General features: G+C 42.2%; 1 protein-coding gene across 1 annotated transcript in view; it reads left to right on the top strand.

Annotated features, from left to right (window-relative positions):
* Positions 1 to 1,342: 1,342 nt before the first annotated feature.
* LOC124594795 (lactosylceramide 4-alpha-galactosyltransferase-like) overlaps positions 1,343 to 19,360 on the top strand; it is a 463,646-nt gene continuing 445,628 nt past the window's right edge. Inside the window, exon 1 of the mRNA XM_047133215.1 lies at positions 1,343 to 1,450. The gene's annotated coding sequence lies outside the window, so the exon portion shown is untranslated. The remainder of the gene's footprint in view (positions 1,451 to 19,360) is intronic.

Below are 19,360 nucleotides of genomic sequence, written 5' to 3'. Positions count from 1 at the left end.
TACGTTCCAATAAAATAATGAGAAACATCATATTCGTGACAAAAGAATTATTGTAACTTGCGTATTATGAGAGTAGGCTATTTGAAGGCAGCGACACACTGAAGATCCACCCAAAGCGCATTGTTCTTGGTACAATTTGTTATAATCAAATTTGAATTAGTAACATAATTATCTACGATTAACGTTCTTAGCAGACAGTAACACAATTTGATTAAGGCTGGAGAGTTCTATTGTTGCTTTAGCGTAATTAGCAGCGTCTCTGTCTAGATGTAAGCCTCTGCTGGGGCGGTGGTTCGCGTCGTAACACTTGCATTTATTTTTTCCTAACATTCGCGTATTTATTAGGTTCTGATACTTTATTATTACTTTAATATAAGTATATGCTATAATATTTGATGTTATGTATATATGTGTTCACCTTGTTTTGACTTTGTTCGATTGGCTTATCTACAGGACAGCTTGCGCTACTTGTATAAACATATTTTGCTCCTTTTTTTCTTTTACGCTTCGTAATTCACATGTTACAATGATTCTGGTACTGGGTAGGAACAGTGATCAAGTAAGACTGACCTTGGGGTTTTACTAAAATGTGGGAATGATGAAATAATGTTTATCTTATGCGGAGAAGTATTCCAAATTTGTACTGCACTATTTGTAATGGAACTTTTATAAGCCTGTGTACTTATTGTTTGGACACGGTACTTTCCTGTTCGTGGACAATGGAGGAAATGTGCATTTTAACAGAGCTAACGTGGGAATTTTACGCGCGTCCGTTGAGTAAACAGTGTGATTTACGGACTATAAATATCCCTCAACTGCCGCTGGAGTGAGTTGCGATCGCGTATACCACGTTGGGGCCTACGTACCGCATGCACCAGTTGCATCGTTCCTGAGCGTTCAGCAGCACGTTGAACTTGGCACGCTCTACGTTAACGTTCGACAGCAGGTTCCGTGTGCCGACGGATTTAGGCGCGGTCCGGGCAGCAAGTCGGTTGCTCGTTTCGAAGCCACAGAGCGGTTGCACCTTTCCACACCTGTACGGAGATCAAATCATGACCCGCAACTTGCCATAAACGCCACATTGTGGCATCTGCATTAAAGTCACGGAATGAGCTACTCTCTGTGATTCAGAAACTGGACCAAATCCATCACGATCTCGCCTCAGTCGCTGTCCTGACTGCTAGCCGCAGTCGAGCGGAGCTTTTAGCTACGGCGCAGCATGGCTGGTTCTACTGCGCGCAGTGTGGTCATGTGTGTAAGTTGGCAGCCTTGCGCAGAGGGGCGTGTCTGTCGGCGCCAACCTGCCGCGGCCGCGGGCCGCTGTCCCGCCGCTCAGGGCAGTCGCTCGATGTCTGTTGTGAACGCAGCGGACTATCTCCGGCCCCACCAACACCGAACGACGCGGCGCGCTTTCCCGCCAACGTTCGCCCACAGCTGGCGCAGTTGACAGGTGAGGGTTACATTCTCACGCTGACAACTGACAGTCGCTACGACGGCACAATGCGCGGCGAATTTAAAAGAAAAAAGGGACTTTTTTCTTAAGCTCTTAAAATGCACCGCTAATCTTTCTATACGATGGGACATCTTATAGTCTGTCCAAAATTACTTACGGATTGCTACTTCGGCAGGAGCACTCGTAACAGATCTGCCTCGTCCGGCACGGAACTAACGCCTAATTCTACATTTCATTCAACTCGCGCAAACAGGGGAACTATTCATTTTGTAAATACGTTAACAGCATCGATGTATACACCACGTTTTGATTTTAATTTTATTTGCGACAACAAATTATTAAGATGATACAAGGACAGTTTACGAAAGATCATTTTCTCACGATGTTACCGAATTTTCAACATGTGGGAAACCTTTTTGTTATTGAAGTTAAGTGAATACATTATGGGAATAAAATCTTAAGATTACATATTTTCATATGTTCGAAACCAGAACTCTGTCAGAGATATCTAACGCGAGATAATTTGGAGTTAACTATGACGCGCAATGGTCCGCTCGCGAACAGATCGCTGTAGGTTTGTAATGAAATAGTTATTTTTACTGATCCGCCTACTCAATTCTAACAGAACAAAAAATAAGATTAAGCGTGGTTATCACGGTGGAAAAACGCCGCGGTGGAAAAACGCATCTTACATACACCGATCTCTAATTGTTTACTAAGAACAAAAGCGATACAAATAACAGGGCCTCTGTATTACAGCAGTCATATTGTAAACAGTAATATAAATTTCGTGTGATACATACTGAATTCCTGAGATATTTTTATTAAAATTTCAAAACTTGCGACGATGTAATTTTGCTATGTAGGTACTTATACACGTAAACTTCGAACGCCAAACATGTAGCCGGATCCGCCTGTGCTCCATTTGTATCGGGATAATGAAAAAACTCCAGGGATATCATTCTTGAACTGTGACTATCACTGTCACTGTTGTCATTTAAAGAAATTATCATCTCTTCCACTGAATTTTCCAAAAGAGCTTCATTTTTCTATGCTCTTTCCATGATGCTCTGCGTTTGCTTAGCGGCTTTCTTCCACTCATCAGCGATGACTTTCCTGACAACTTCTCTTGTGAGCGCTTCGACTGCAGAGAGGGTAAATTTATTATTAGACTCTGTTGGGTTGAAATGGCAGTGGTGAGGTGGTAGCCTAAGACAATTTGTCCACGTTTTTTTGTCAGTTCGTCGATTTCGTATAGGGAGAACTGTGATTTATGGAGAGACATTTTTTTCCATAAACTCCACCTTTTTAAGGTCGTCACTTTCACAGACCTTATGAAGCTGAAGCCAATCTCTCGTTTCCCCTTTAGGTCTGCCATGGTAGGAATGGTAAGGAGCATTATCTAGAACAACTGTTGACGTTTTTCGAAGGTTTGGTATAAGTGAATCTTCGAATCACTTTGTAATTGAACTGTGGTTCATTTCTTCGTCATAATCTCCTGTTTGCTTTGATTTAAAAAGGAGGAGACTGTTGGAAAGAAAGCCTTGCAAGGTGCTGCACGAAGAACAAGTCCACCCCCCCCCCCCCCTCCCCTTGCCACAAGGTACTGCCATTGTCCCATTAGCTGTGTTGTCTGTCCACGTTCTCTTGAAAACGTGACCAGAATTGTCCCACGTTTCGGCAAGCCACAACAAAAAAATGGTTCAAATGGCTCTGAGCACTATGGGACTTAAGATGATGAGGTCACCAGTCCCCTAGAACTTGAAACGTCCCTATAGAAAAATTTATGAATGACTGAGCTGATAAACCTCTTACATTATTTTCTTTTCAAACAGCTGAGCAAAACTGAACGTCCTCATACATTACTCTCTTTACTTATTCTGATCAACACTAAACTGACACACAATATTTTTAGCGCAACGCAATCTGACTTTCAAAAATCGCTACAAAAGAATGGCCGTGACTAACAATAACCTATACCTTTCACGAATGACTTACCTCACAAAAATCTTCGTTACTCGAACTACTGCAATACAGCGAGCGCCAATACTGCCAGCTAAATAAAAGATTCTAACTACTTAAGTCACTAACTACTGATAGGCATAGTTAGCAAATGAAAGATTTTGAAAAAGAACAAACAATGTATTTACCTTAATAGTGTTCAAGAGTCATAATATATATATCAGTTCATCACATCCAGTCTTACAAATTTACTGTCTCTAATGGACACACGTCCAGATCATCCGCTCTCGAAACTCCGCCATCTCTCTCCCCACATCCACCACTGCTGGCGGTTCACCTCCAACTGTGCAACGCTACGCTAACATCGAACTGCCCAACACTACAATGGCGAACAACAATGCAACCAACCACAGACTGCATTCAGCACAGCCAGTGATTTTCATACAGAGCGCTATGTGGCGTTACCAATATAAAATCCTAAACAGCCTACTTACAAACTTAGAACTACTTAAACCTAACTAACCATGCCCGAGGCTGGATTCGAACCTGCGACCGTAGCAGTCGCGCGGTTCCAGACTGAAGCGCCTAAAACCGCTCGGCCACAACGGCCGGCGAGCCACAACATTTCTTCGATATTTAATAGCTACGGATGTCCCTTAAAAGTTGGCATCGCCGTGCAGCTGTATCCTCCCTGTCCATCAACAACTTATGACCACAGAAATATCCAAAGTGAAAGCCAAGGTAGTGTAAAGCTGTGGACAAGGATGTGCGACTGTCTTGCACAAGTTCTGTTTCTTTAAGTGTGACCAGTAGCTTCGTGAGTGTCGGATGTTCCTTCCTGCGGTAATAATCATAAACATGACGACGAAGCGCATCCTCTGCAAACGTATCGACATTGGTAATCCGCTTATCCATACGACGTTTTTTCCCCAGAGGTGATAAGTTTTGATGGTTGTACTGCTTCCTTTTCTTTGTCGAACATATCCTTCCCAATCTTCACAACAGTGTTATATATATTCAAAGCTGCAGCAGTTCTTTTGACCACTTTGGTAACGGAGAGCAGCGGGCCACTGCTAAGTTTTTCATTTTCAAGGTAGACACGTAACGCTCAAACCATTTCTCTTGACTGACCTTGTATGCCAATCCCCTGGCCAAGAGAACGACTTCGAACTTTTTCACTTACAATTTTCGCCGAACTTCACGTTGACATCGTTCAGTACCACACAACGAATAACGGAAACGACGAATAATGGAAACAACTAATAACCGAAACAACTAATAACAACTGAAAGAAAAACAGCCCTCGGTCACTATTTTTAACGAATTAACCCGGTTTCAACACTTCTAGGAGTGTCTTCCTCAGAATTTAAATCAAAGAATGGTCTATATTCTGTAACATGGTCAATATAAAAACCATTCTTTGATTTAAAGTCTGAGGAAGACACTCCTACCAATGTTGAAACCGGGTTAATTCGTTAAAAATAATGACCGAGGGCTGTTTTTATTTCAGTTGTAACTATTCACGGTCTCTGGACGTGCGGCCATGACAAAATTTTACAACAAATAACGGTAAAAACGAACGAAAGAATAACTCCTACAACTGTAAAAACGAACACACAGAAACTTGCAGCGCGCAACAATCACACGGGACAGCAAGCTGGCCGCAACTGAAGCCCACTGCAAGCAACAAGTGTTGTAGTGTGGGGTAAAGGTTTGGTAATTTCGGGAATTTGCTGTAGCTGCAGGTAGCGTGGTACTGGCGGAAAGTGGCCCTTGTCTGCAGCATTGACTTCGCCCTCCTCCCCCTCTACCACTTCCGCCCTCGTTGTCAATCCTGTAGTAGTTTGGAAGGGCTATAGTATCCACTTCCAACAACTGTTTGACTACCCGATATGCTTTAAAAGTAATTAGTACGAGTTAAGGAAATGTCACACCAACTACCATTTTACGACAGTCACTGTCACGAAGATGTAGGGTTCTCATTCAGTGAGCATTATAGTCTAACATTCCTCATTTCGATCAAGCTTGAACTTCTACCTGGTCACTTACCTCTTCCCTTGTTGGCAGAAAGTCGCTCTGTATAACTAAAATATTGAAATGTTCTCTCACAATATATGATCTGCTTTATTCCTAACTCACTACAGCCGACAAATCGTATTGAGAGATTCAGCAACTGTATTGAAATTTAAGATAATTCTCGTTTATAGTTCCGTCGCAGTTGCACATTTTCACTGAGATTACATATTTCGATCACTCTGAATTATCTTCAGATCTAAATCAAAGTAAAACTAAATATGTACCATCTAATATTTTACAATAAGTAGAAAAGAAAAGAACTGTACATAAAAGTAGAGTTTACCTAAGTAGTTGCGTCAGAAATGCGTCTTGTCTATGCAGAACCACAAGGCCAACTGTGTTTTGCAACTCCGGTCAATGTTTCAAATAGGTATATGTTGGTGGGTGGGGGTGAGGGGGGGAGGGAGGAGAGGAAATGGAACGAGGCTGATTGAGGGGGTGGAGAGCAGAAGCTGGTTAAGGGTGATTGGGATGTCATGAGTTTAACAAGGGAGGGTCGTGCTACAATTATAGAACGTATGGGCGTGAAAAATGTGAACGGCATAAAATAGTGAAATTACAAAATGGAGTGAGGGGAATTGTGAGTGGGCAAAGAAGACAAAGGAGGGGACGGGGCAGGAATGAATAGTGGCAGGTTTAACATGAGAGGCTCTAGTACAATAAATTGCAGAAAGTGCATCATGTAAACAACCTTATGTTAAAAAGAAAACATAGATACTTGCATAAAACTGTGAAAGGTGGATAAAATACTAGATTACAAAAGTCGAAATAAAGCAGTGAAAACTGACATTTTTTTGTAGTATCTTAAGATAGTCAAAGTGAGAAACTTTGAAACTATAAATTCATAAGGTCTCACTCAGAAAACATAAAAATAAAAAAAGTTATAAAAATTGTTTCGTTAAAATATCAAAGTATAAGCTTCGAAAATGGATGTATAAATAGTGAAACACATGAAGATCGCAAAATTACAGAAGTGGAATTATGTAGAAGACCTAGAATTGCATGAAGTGTCGTTAAATATTATAAATTTAAAAAAATGTAATCTAATTAAAAATGTGCAACTGAAACCGAACAGTAAATGAGAATTATATTATATTAAATTATGCTTACGTGCCTTGCAATCACCCTCCCCTTTACGCACACAAACATACACACGCACTAGCTATAACGAACAAAGAGCTGCAGCTTCGCTTTTACTCATTAGAGCTGATAGAACTAAGGCAGCATTTTATTCAGAGTTTGCCTGAAGACCCCGGGAAACATCCTGAAAACCTTGGATGGAACCCGAGAATTGTAATTATTTCGTATATATATTATATTAAATTGGGCGTATTTCCACTTCCGGCATTCGCCTGATAAGCATGGGAAACCTCCCGAAAGCGTTGGTCAGGACTGGAGGATTGGGATTATTCGTACTTGTATCTGTGACAAAGACTAAAAACTAAAATTTATTGTATGTTTATTTGGGTGTGTCTTGCTCTGGTTAGTAGTAGAATGATTAACTAAAATACAACCGACAAACTTTCAACTGAGAGAGGAAATATATAGGAAGTCCTGCGATCGTAGTTCCAATACCTCCTAAGGTGTTTGCAATATGGCAACAATGTACCGTATTTGGCAAGTGACGCTACGCAAAAGGCAGCTGCAGTTTAACCCTTATAACCTATTTTCTCAGGCAACTTTATTTCGCGACTTAGTGTTGCAAATGGTACCACATATTTTGGGAAGCTACAAGAACGGTTAAGAAAATTTTTCAATCACAACGTACGACAAAAAGCGAAAACGAAACGTGGAAAATTTTTAAATTTGAAATTGGATTCTGCCGAAATACGGCAGTTTCATTATCATTGCCATGAAGATTTCGCATAAGTATATTGAACTTGCACGAGCCATCGAAGGCCTTTGAAAAAAATCGGTTCGTTAAAAATATTGTTCTTCGTCATTGATTATGCTTGACGTTCCCACCTGATGATTGCTGTACTTTTTCCACATAACGAACCATTTACACTTTATAGGGAATAACTTGTACATGGCATAAAACAAACGCAGACCCCTAACAAAATTTGTAGTGACTGTCAGCTCATTTACAAGATTTGTAAGGAAAAAGAAACTTGTGAAGACAACGTGGAACCTAAAAGGATAGGTCCATCTTTTCGTACATAGGCGACCATGAACGAAGTACATTTGGATGTGAAAACAGTATTCACTTTTATGCTAGCTTAGGACGAGTTTGACAGCAGATCCTTTTAAAATACCAGCCTGTCGAATGCGTTGAACTCTGTATTGTTGAACTAGAGTGGTTTTGAACACTTCATCTCCTGATGATTTTAATTCGAAAAATTTCTTTCATGGCGAGGTGCACACTTTGCTTGCAATACATACTCGACGAACCTATTAGGGCGTAAAATCGTGAGATGCGCTATATCACGATCTTAGCCCAAATGTTTTTTGTTTTAAAAGTTTCTTGACCAAGTGCGCTCCAGTAGTGATATAAGTTTGTACTAAATGTCAGAGTTAAAATGATGACACAAACTGGTCTCGGTTTGACAAATTAAAATTCATGTCAAATAAGAAACTGTTTAGCGTGAGTCACGTATTTCCTTTATCAATAGGGACATCATATTTTTAGTGCTCCTTCTGTTTAGTATCAATCGTCATATTAACATAATAGTACATATAGAACAAGACTGTGTGTTTGTTGATGGAATATCGTTCCTCTGCTGGTATCTGTTCTGACGTACCGAGTAACCTACTCATGAATATGACAAAAGGGAAAAAAGCCCTACTCTGCAATGGCGAAGCATAACAGATGATCACCACAAGTACTTTGCTTCTCTGTAAGAAAAAATATTACTGACAGTCAACTGCCCTAGCAATGATAATGTAAAATACCAACTGAGCACCGATTTTGCTGATCTTGGCATTACTGCATACGAAATTCGAGAGTTGTAGCCTTCCTAGTGCATCGTCTCTTCGGAAACCTTAATGCCTTGTTACACCCTGACTACACTTGCGCAATGTATGCCCCGCGATGTTGTTGTCTTCGATTAGGCCGACTGTCGACCACGCAAAGTAACTTCCTCATGAAGTAGTGTTTCCCAATTTTCGAGCATTCTAGTATTTCTTCATTCTTTCTGAGAGTTCTCTGCTTCTTTAATCTGTCCATAAAGTGGTGCACACCTGACCTTTTCCTAAAAACCCGCGAACTTCCAGGTTTTGTTTCGAAAAGATGAACTGTCCAGAATTTCTGCTTTCGTAACTTTGATTTCTGGTAAGTCCTTTTACACTTTCCCTGAACCAAGTGACTCTCATTTCGGGATTTTTCTCGAAACTGTCACACTTATTTGGTCAGTCTTTCCGGGTTCATTCGTACCAATGACCATGAAACGAAATTCTCCTTTTCCTGGGAGCTTCCTTTTATCAGTTTAGGTGTAGATTTCTTCATTGCTTCTTCCCATGCACGTACTTCCAACTTCCCTTGAACAGAGTAAGTTGCACAGTACCTTTCTTTCCTTTTTCTCTTTTTTGTCGAGGACTTAATATTCTAATGCACAAAGGCATTCTGGCTTAAACGGTAGTGTAGTAGTACTGTATTTTTGTTTTACTGAGAACGATTTTTATTGTAACTGCCATTTGGTAATTGGTAAGTCGTATCCATTTTCTGGGAACTATTTTTGTTTGCTTCTTTATCCAATCGCCGGCCGAAGTGGCCGTGCGGTTAAAGGCGCTGCAGTCTGGAACCGCAAGACCGCTACGGTCGCAGGTTCGAATCCTGCCTCGGGCATGGATGTTTGTGATGTCCTTAGGTTAGTTAGGTTTAACTAGTTCTAAGTTCTAGGAGACTAATGACCGCAGCAGTTGAGTCCCATAGTGCTCAGAGCCATTTGAACCATTTTTCTTTATCCAATCCGTTTCACGTATTATTTCCCCTAAGTACGTACATTTATTTACTCTGTTGACTCCACCATATCTTGTGGGTAGGAATTTTGGAGCATCTGTAATGTCTGCCTTGTCGAAAGAAATTTGTATTGATGATTATTGTTATTACTTTTGTTCCTTTACGAAGAAAAATGATTCGTTGTAGCGATACAAGCCCTTAGCGGAAAATTAGAAAAGAAGAAACCTCCATCCAGTACGTGCCGATCGCAATACTGTCGCCTCAACCGGTTGCGCTAACGCAGCAGCTCGACGTATTGTGTTTTTACAGGCTTCCCTTGTAACCCTTACTGCTTATCACAGTCACGAGTGGCAGTATCGTGAGCTGCTTCTCCCCCCCCCCCCCCCCTCGCCCTCCTCCGCCCCCCCCCCCCCCCCCCCCCCGGCTCCGTTCTGAAGTTGTGGCAGGAAGCCGGGTGCAGTAAGCGGAACACTCCCAGTGAATTGGTGTGGATCGGCTGTGTCCTGTGCGGCAGCGAACTTCTCGCTGAGGATGCACGGCAGAGACCGTCGGGTCTCCCGAGGTCTGGTAGTACACCGTAAGATTTCCATATTTTAACACAATTTGGTTGGCTCAAATGGCTCTGAGCACTATGGGACTTAACTTCTGAGGTCATCAGTCCCCTAGAACTTAGAACTACTTAAACCTAACTAACCTAAGGACATCACATACATCCATGCCCGAGGCAGGATTCGAACCTGCGACCGCAGCAGCGCGCGGTTCCAGACTGTAGCGCCTAGAACCGCTTGGCCACCCCGGCCGGCTAACACAACTTAAAACATAGCGCAATCGTCATCAATATTTTATTTCCCATTTGGTACACAACACAGTTTGTGGTTGTCCTTGCTACACAACTTATCAATAAAGGAAGTTTTTAATGTTGCTTCACATCCCAAACTGTATTTGTGGCAAGTTCCTATGGGACCAAACTGCTGAGGTCATCGGTCCCTTGGCTTACACACTACTTCATCTAAATTGAACTAACGTACGCTAAGGACAACTGACGCACCCATGTCCGAGGGAGGACTCGATCCGACGGATGGGAGCCGCGTGGACCGTGGCAACGTGCCCTAGACCGCAAGGCTACCCCGTGCGGCAAAACTGTAGTTGTTTTGGTCATTAGGCTTCTGTGCCTCTCCTGTGCTAACTTTGTCTCAGAATAGTACTTGATCCCAACGTCCTCGATTATTTGTTGAATTATAGCCCAAACTCTGTCCCCCTTCAGTTTTTACCCCCTACAACTCGCTCAAGTTTCATGTAAGTTACTCCCTAATGTCTTAATACATATTGTATCACCCTGCCCCTTCATCTCGTCATTGTTTCTCACACGTTCCTCTGATCGCCGATTCTGCGGAGAAACGCCTCATTTCTTGTCAGTATACCTAATTTTCAACATCCATCCGTAGCAACACATCTTAAACGCTTCGATTCTTTATTTCGATTTTGCTGTAGTCTATGATGTGCTCCAAACGTACTTACTTAGAATAGACGATGAGAAAATACTATTAAAAGATCACGAGAAACGCCACCTAGCTGCATTTTAACAACGTATGCGCAACGTAGTTTTGACCGAAATCAAAGTACGCACGTTTGATTGTACTGCACACAACTCAAACTTTGCAGCTGTGAAAAAGAAAAATAGAAAGGAAATGTCTAACAAAATTACAACGACTGCAACAGGCAGTCGTTCAAATATGTGTGGATGCGAGTGGTCAACATGGAAAATGTCGTGGCTTTAATAATGACATGACATGAATGAACGGAAACGTTTATCAAATTATGTAACATATTTAAGGTTACTAAATAAAGTAAGGCAAACATATTAAAGGCGAATTTTTCATGAGTGGGTCTTGACATTATTTCTGAATGCTAAAACCATTTTAAATGATCCGCCTGGAAGGTCAGTATCATGTTTTATACAGATGAGTTTTTTTCTGTCATGCGTTACATAACTCCATAATCTGTGGCCATTTTCAAATGCCTGCGACACCAGTAAGGCACGAACGTAAAACCTTTACCGTCATCACGCTTTACTACTGTAAATAATGTGACAGCAAGTGTAATACGCAAAGCGAAACGATGCAAGGAAAAGTGTTTTACATTGTTAATTTTGATATTCTAGGCATTTGAAAGTCGCCACAGTCTGAAGGTGCCAATAATGTAATTCGTGATCCAATAAAATTAATCTGTATAAAAAATTTGACAGCCCACAGTCGACTTTTAAAATGGTTTTACCATTCATAAAATTCATAATGAGTGTCTTTTTTCTTCAGCCGGAAGACAGATTTGGCGCGGCTCTTCATCCTTCTCGCTTGTGAGCTAACGTGTTCAGTTCGATTTAAAGGCTGCATCCCTCACTACTACTTGCCTTTCGTATTCATATCTAAGCCTGCTCCAGCCGTCCTTTCTCTCCAACACCCTTTCAACTTGTTTCAGCGACCATTCTCTCTTGGTTTCCTTGTGTCCATTATACGTTTTCTCTCGTAGAGTAGATGCAGAACGCTTTTCATCTGCATAATCTAATCTTCAACATCCCCCTGAACACCACATTTGTAATCCTTTCATTTTGTCTTCTCCATCATCCACATTTCACAACCCTACAGTTGCGCTTGAAAAACAGTTTTTTTACGAATGTTTTTCTAGTCTCAAGGTTTATATTTTTTACAGGTTGATAGCTGTTTCATTTGAAGGTAGTCCTCTTACGATGTGCACTCCTTGATATGATATCTTTCTTGCATCCTCGTTCGTTACCTATTCTATTTCCGATGTAGGGAAATTCATCCACTTCTTAGCCCTCAGAATAGCCACCTTTAGCGCACACCGTTACTTTATTTTCTTCTTTATGTGCATATTATATGGCCATTAACTAGTTTATGTTGCATTTCTTTAAGCGCTCGACTCGGTTCACTGAAACTATGTCTGGAGCAAATCGTATCATGGTGATTTTCTCTTCATGCTAAACCTAAATCGCGATCATTATCCTCCTCCTTAGCTTTTCAATATACGAATTATCAGGGTGACAATGAAGAACCGCGCATTACTGATTTCCTGATTTTGACCTCTCATAAGGAGCCCTTCGAGCGCGAGGTCGTAAAAGGCCAATGACGCCGCACATATTGCCTACAATGCAACCACAGTATTGTCTGTTAATGGCAACAGTGGGCGGGGCTGGAGGTATCCAGTGGTAAGCACAGCATAAGGCCACGGAGCATAGTTGAAATGCTTAGCCTATGAGTAACTCACAACAGTGCTACAGAATGTGGTGTTGATACAGAATAGAGCAATGGCAACGATAAAGTAGGCAAACATTACATTATATCTACAACAGCAGTTGCCGAAGTTGGTATTACGACTGCAGGAACCCAAGGAATTTCGCAAAGTGAGAAAGAAGCGGCAGATGAAATATTAGCGTTCCTGAAAGATGAGTCAGTGGACTGTGTGGTGTTGTACACGGTCGACTGTGCGGACAATGTACATGAGGAGTACAATGATGACGATACATGCTTATCAAGTAAAAGCGATTCTAAACAGGTGTCGAGCCATAGAATTCATTATCCTTCTTGGACATGGAGCCACAAATCCCGTCTCCAGTGAAACGCAGTAATGGACAATCATTGTCCAAGGAGTGGGTACTAAACATTATTACGTACATGGAAAGTCAGCCGCAGCATACTAAAAAAAAAACAATTATGAACATATTTCGGACAGGTCCGCAGCAATATGATCGTGTAGTGCATAAGAAAAACTACGGATTTTCAAGGGAAGACAAGGCGCACTTGGTACAAAACTAGTGTTTGCGCGTTTCAAGGATGCTCGATACAGTTTACTTCATACACATGATAGTTACCTACTACGTTATGTATATCAAATTGCACGCGACATAGATTACAGTGGTTTCAAGGGAAGCAGTGAATGGCTGCAACAGTGTTACAGAACTGGAAGATGTAAGATAATGAAATTTCAAACAAAGTGACGATGCACAGCAAATTGCGGAACCGGCCGGAAATTTGTATCGGAAATAAACAAACATATCCCATCGTTTAATAAGGAATTTTCAATTTCGACCAACCAGGATTTGAAAAGGAAATGCATCTGAAAGAAACTCTGGAAATTAGAGACACCACGAGAGTTGTATCAAGATCAACTATCATGAATGCCTTAACGCATTCGTATACAATTATGCCGACTGTTAACCCGGATGGCAAATTGGCTTGAAAGTTATTTATTGTGCTGCGGGAAGTTGGATGTACCCTGCTGCCTACGATACTTTCTCGTGTGCATGATCTCGTAAGGGCAGTAAGGAATATTTACTTCAAAACAAGCAACGGTTGGAAAATGGCGTACGAGATCTAAAACTATGGTACGAGCACTACTTTTGGCCTATAGCTGGTCAAAATAACTTGCTTTTGCTTTGTTGCTGATCTAGGTATAAAAATCTTACTCCTTTAGAGCAAACTATCCCTCCAGAATGTGTGACATTGCAGTTCATACCACCTGGAACTACTGGACAAATTCTGCCTCTGGATGTTCGTTTTTTTCGCGGCTATAAAGCATATTATCGCATTCTCAGTAGCTACGCCATAAATGATAGCCAGTTTCACAATAAGCTCCATGAGAGACTGTTTCGCATTCGTTTGCATGCCAACCTATTCCATCAGTTGTTATCATCCATTTAGACCAATAAGATGATAATTATATGCTTGAAGAGTGTATACCGAGCTGAACAGCCTGCATGCTTTGTAACTACCAAGGAGTTCGCCTTAGATCTTGATGAAGTGAACTATGGGGTGCCATTTTTCATTCTGTGTTATGTTGCAAGTTAATGGTTTGCTTTGAAAATTTCTTGAATGTCGACGATGTCCATCTTCTGAAATGTAATAGATACATCCCATAGACGTTGATCTCTGCACCTCCGGGACACTCATTCTCTGTCGCTCTTCTGATGCTCATCGTGACTCATTAGCAAATAATATTGTTACTGTCGTAGTTGTTAACACAACGCTTTCAAATGAGCATTACTAAAGATTCAAACTATCGCGACTGTGAGGACGCCACAGCCTACCAAGTTTTATCACAAACCATTAGTTACAGTTTTCTTTACCTTAAAATGCCTGCTAAAAATCAGTTCTTTTAGTTACTATTATCCTCACAGTTACCAACAATCTGTAAAGAATAACTGCACGATTCTTACCATAATTCACATTTTAATGGGTACATATTTGTAATTCCTATGAATTTTAGTAGCGTATGGAGAGTACAAAAACAGCTAGAGTAGGCTGACAAGCCTTGATAAGTGTGTAGAATGTATTGAATATGTGTACGTAGTTTCTTGACAATAACAGTTAAACGGAAAGAAATTGGATTTCCGATTTCTGCAGTTAATATATTGTTTTCTATGACCTCGATGGTTAGGGCATATATGTAACTAATACATTCGTTGGGGCAGTCGCATTGCCGATTATTCACAGCACCTATTCAAAACAGGTGACCTAGATAAATGCTGTCATCGAACAGAAGTCTTGTATGACTTGTAATGTGACGTATACTAATCATGTGGTCGGGAAAACTATGGTAAATTTAACTCGAGTAAAACCGCAAATTACTTTTAAGTGATGATGTGAATAAATCATCACTTAACAGTTGTTTGCGGTTTTATTCTAATTAAATTTACAAAGATTTTCAGAGGCTGTGGCTCTCCATATTATAAAGCTGCATGCGGGCAACTATGGTTTTAGACATCCCTCCTGTACTGCTTGCTTTGTTTTGTTCTAGTATGAGCTGAAATCCACCCAAGTCAGCATTATGCTCGTTTCGTTTAACATTTTTTCGCCAGGCGAGTTTAGAATAATTCTGTGGGCTGATTGAAACATTAAACTATCATAAAGGAAAAATTTCTGTATACAGAAATTTGTTTGCAGTGTATCAAAATAAAGTTTGAGATCTTGTACGGCATTGTAACTAGTGCTTGTGAGGTAGCACAAGAAGTGAATTTTAGAACTTATTAGTATCTTAGGTACTATGGAATAGATAATGACATAATTTACGCCAACAGTCTGCAATTCAGTATACGCTATTTAATAAAGTGTCCAGTCGGCCGTATGTGATCGGAATTGGCCACTAGATGTCATGAGAGGTGGATCCGTCGATATAAACGGAGGCTTGGGAGTTTGTCACATATTGTGTTGGCAGTAGATAAGAAGGTAAACAGTACACTGAGTCGGTCATGACAGTTCACTTGAGTAAGAACTCTATCGTGGACATTTCAACCCTTCTAATGCTGTCCCAGTCGACTGTTTGTGAAGTGATTATGAAGTGGAAAAGAACAACGACATCTCCATCTACATGATTACTTTGCAGTTCACAATTAAGTGCCTGGCAGTGGCTTCATCGAACCACCTTTAAGATACTTCTCTACCGTTCCACTCTCGAACAGCGTGCGGGAAAAACAAACATTTAAATCTTCCCGTGCAAGTTCTAATTTCTCTTATTTTGTTATGATGATGACTTCTCTCTATGTAAGTGGAGGCCAAAAAAATACAGGATGTTTCAAAATGAACGTACGGGTTCTAAGGCTCTGTAGAATATATTACATTCAACTTACAATTATAAAAAATACATCAAATGAAAGAGCAGGTCTTGTATAATTATTGCAACTGTTTCTAAAGTCAGGTGGCTCAGCTGGTAGCGGAGACACACATACAAGATCCGTTATGAATCCCCAAATGTAGAAGTCGCGTTGAGTCAGCTCGTGTGTGAACGTGGAGGTCAGGAAAAGCAAGATCTATCATTCTGCCCCTTGCACAAATCCAGCGCTATACCAATGAAGACTTCGCCCCCGGTAGCTGAGTGGTCAGCGCGACAGACTGTCAGCCCTAAGCCCCCGGTTCAAATGGCTCTGAGCACTATGGGACTCAACTGCTGTGGTCATAAGTCCCCTAGAACTTAGAACTACTTAAACCTAACTAACCTAAGGACAGCACACAACACCCAGCCATCACGAGGCAGAGAAAATCCCTGATCCCGCCGGGAATCGAACCCGGGAACCCGGGCGTGGGAAGCGAGAACGCTACCGCACGACCACGAGATGCGGGCTAAGCCCCCGGGTTCGATTCCCGGCTGGGTCGGAGATTTTCTCCGCTCAGGGACTGGGTGTCGTCCTAATCACCATCATTCCATCCCCATAGACGCGCAAGTCGCCGAAGTGGCGTCAAATCGAAACACTTGCACCAGGCGGGCGGTGTACCCGACGGGAGGCCCTCGTCACACGCCATTTATTTATTTTACCAATGAAGAGGCGCACCTTCCTGCCGCCAAATAAAGTTCTGTGGTTCAGCTTCTTCCAGTTGAGGAAAAGAGCTTCAATTCTAGACCATCGCGATAAGAAACACCAGTTATAGTTGCTTCACCGAAAAAGAAAGGCCGCAATACGGCACAGGAAAATTCAGCTTAGGGTAGTATCTTTCCAACTATAATATCTCGTGGGGACTTGTTGACCCCTATATGCGCACATTACTCGTGTTCACATTTCCACTTAAGTGAAATGTCAATTCATCACCGAAGACTACACGATCCAGAAAATCTTCATTGCCATTCAGCAACGTTTCGTTTGCAAAGTTGGCACTTAAACCGTAGCTTGTAGGCTTTAGAGCCTGTAACAACTGGAAACGATAAGGCCGTAGTTGTAGGCTTCTCCGTAAGTCACATTAATGTGACCATCGCCTATGTTCGACGTCAACGTGCAATAACCACTCACAGACGGCAGATGGCAGTACCAGACTGGATGGCATATTAAGAGTGTTGGGGGGATGCAGAAAACAGTGCAGTCGTTGTCGCAATCCTGAAATGCAGCTATTTATCTGAAGTCCAAAAGGACATGATCATTGATTCAAAAATGGTTCAAATGGCTCTGAGCACTATGGGACTTAACATCTTTGGTCATCAGTCCCCTAGAACTTAGAACTACTTAAACCTAACTAACCTAAGGACATCACACACATCCATGCCCGAGGCAGGATTCGAACCTGCGACCGTAGCGGTCGCGCGGCTCCGGACTGAGCGCCTAGAACCGCGAGACCACCGCGGCCGACCCATGATCATTGACTTTCTGCCCAACGGTGGAAAGGCTAAGTCTGTAAACTGTTTGCGTACCACCGTGGTTAAAATATACAGTGCGTGGCAAAATGACTTTCTCCAAAATCGGCGCCGAGGTATCTGTGGTGCACCATGTATCGTAGATGATAGACGTGGCCGATGGCTGCGGAGGTATGTACGGACAAATATACGTGCAGCTGTTGAGCAACCGGCTGCCCACATGAACCAAGGGTCTCCTCAACGACCGTTCAGCGAACGTTGTTGCGTATGGGAGAAGGCCTCCGCAGGAGGCGCCTGGTTCATGCACCCATGCTGGCTGCTGTTCATCGGCGTCGAAGGCTGGCCGATACCGCAGTTGGATGTCCACAGCGTGGCGACAGATGGCCTTTCAGATGAATGGTTTGGGGAATGTTTTTGTGCCATTCCCTGGGAGATCTCGTCATTCTGGAAGGCACAATGGATCAACACAAATAAGAATCTATATTTGGGGACCATGTTCACCCCCACATGCTGTTTGTTTTTCTTCGGCACGATAGCATCTACCAGCAGGACAGCGCAACGTGTCGCACAGCTCGCTATTTACGTGCGTGGTTCGAAGAACACCAGGATGAGTTTACCATACTGCCCTTGACCGCCAGACTGCTCAGATTGAAACATAGTCGAGGATCTATGGGATGACCTCTATCGGGCAGTTCGCGCCGTGGATCCTCAACCGAGAAACCTAGCGCAGCTGTCCACGACACTGGAGTCGGTATGGCTCCACGTCCCTGTCCGTACGTTCCAGAATCTCAGTGAATCTCTTCCTGCACATCCAGCAGCTGTCAGCGCTGCAAAAGCCAGTTATTTAGGGTTTTGAGAGATGGTCACATTAATGTTCTTGGACAGTGTATTTTCGTCGGCCAGAGTGGCCGAGCGGTTCTAGGCGCTACAGTCTAGTACCACGCGACCGCATGGATGTGTGTGATGTCCTTAGGTTAGTTAGGTTTAAGTAGTTCTAAGTTCTAGGGGACTGATGACCTCAGAAGCTAAGTCCCATAGTGCTCAGAGCCATTTGAACCATTTTTTGGACAGCGTATTTTCATGACCTCGAACGAGTTTCATGAATAGTGCCACCTTCTCATTCAGTTCTTGGAAATCACACGTGGGTGTTCAAAAAAATGGCTCTATGCACTATGGGACTTAACATCTGAGGTCATCAGTCCCCTAGACTTAGAATTACCTAAGCCTAACTAACCTAAGGACATCACACACATCCATGTCCGAGGCAGGATTCGAACCTACGACCGGAGTAGCAGCGCGGTTCCGAACTGAGGAGCCTAGAACCGCTCGGCCACAGCGGCCGGCTACACGTAGGTGTTGTAGACATATTATACGCCTGATTGTATTTTATTGATCAGCATTTCTGTTGAGTTTCTCTCGGCGTAGTTTCGGGAATGTAGCCGCGTGACGTCTTCGATAACCGCCGATATTTCGAAAGATACAGCCCTCAGTTTCAAGGCACACGTGCCTCATTTGTATTTGTTATTTCCTGCGATTCAAACAAGGCTGCGATCATTGTTGTTCTCTTCTATCTACTCACGTAGCTCCTCGTCAGTTCCACACAAAAAGAATCCAAAAATAAGTTTCTCAGACTTCTGTAACTCAGTGGTAGCCTGGTATTTGTTACACCTCCAGCAGATCCTATGTGATGGACACAGTTGATAGTCCACCTATTGTTACTCCCAGCTGTTTGTGAGGAAAGACTCCACTAGCGGCTGATAAAGGCTGCTATTACGGTATATTGATAATTGTTTTTTTGCTTTTTGGATCGTCTAACTACAACTGAATGAAACACAATTTTC

This window comes from Schistocerca americana, chromosome 2, assembly GCF_021461395.2.
Source record: "Schistocerca americana isolate TAMUIC-IGC-003095 chromosome 2, iqSchAmer2.1, whole genome shotgun sequence".
Classification (NCBI taxonomy): Eukaryota; Metazoa; Arthropoda; class Insecta; order Orthoptera; family Acrididae; genus Schistocerca; species Schistocerca americana.
This window is presented reverse-complemented; position numbering and strand designations above follow the sequence as displayed.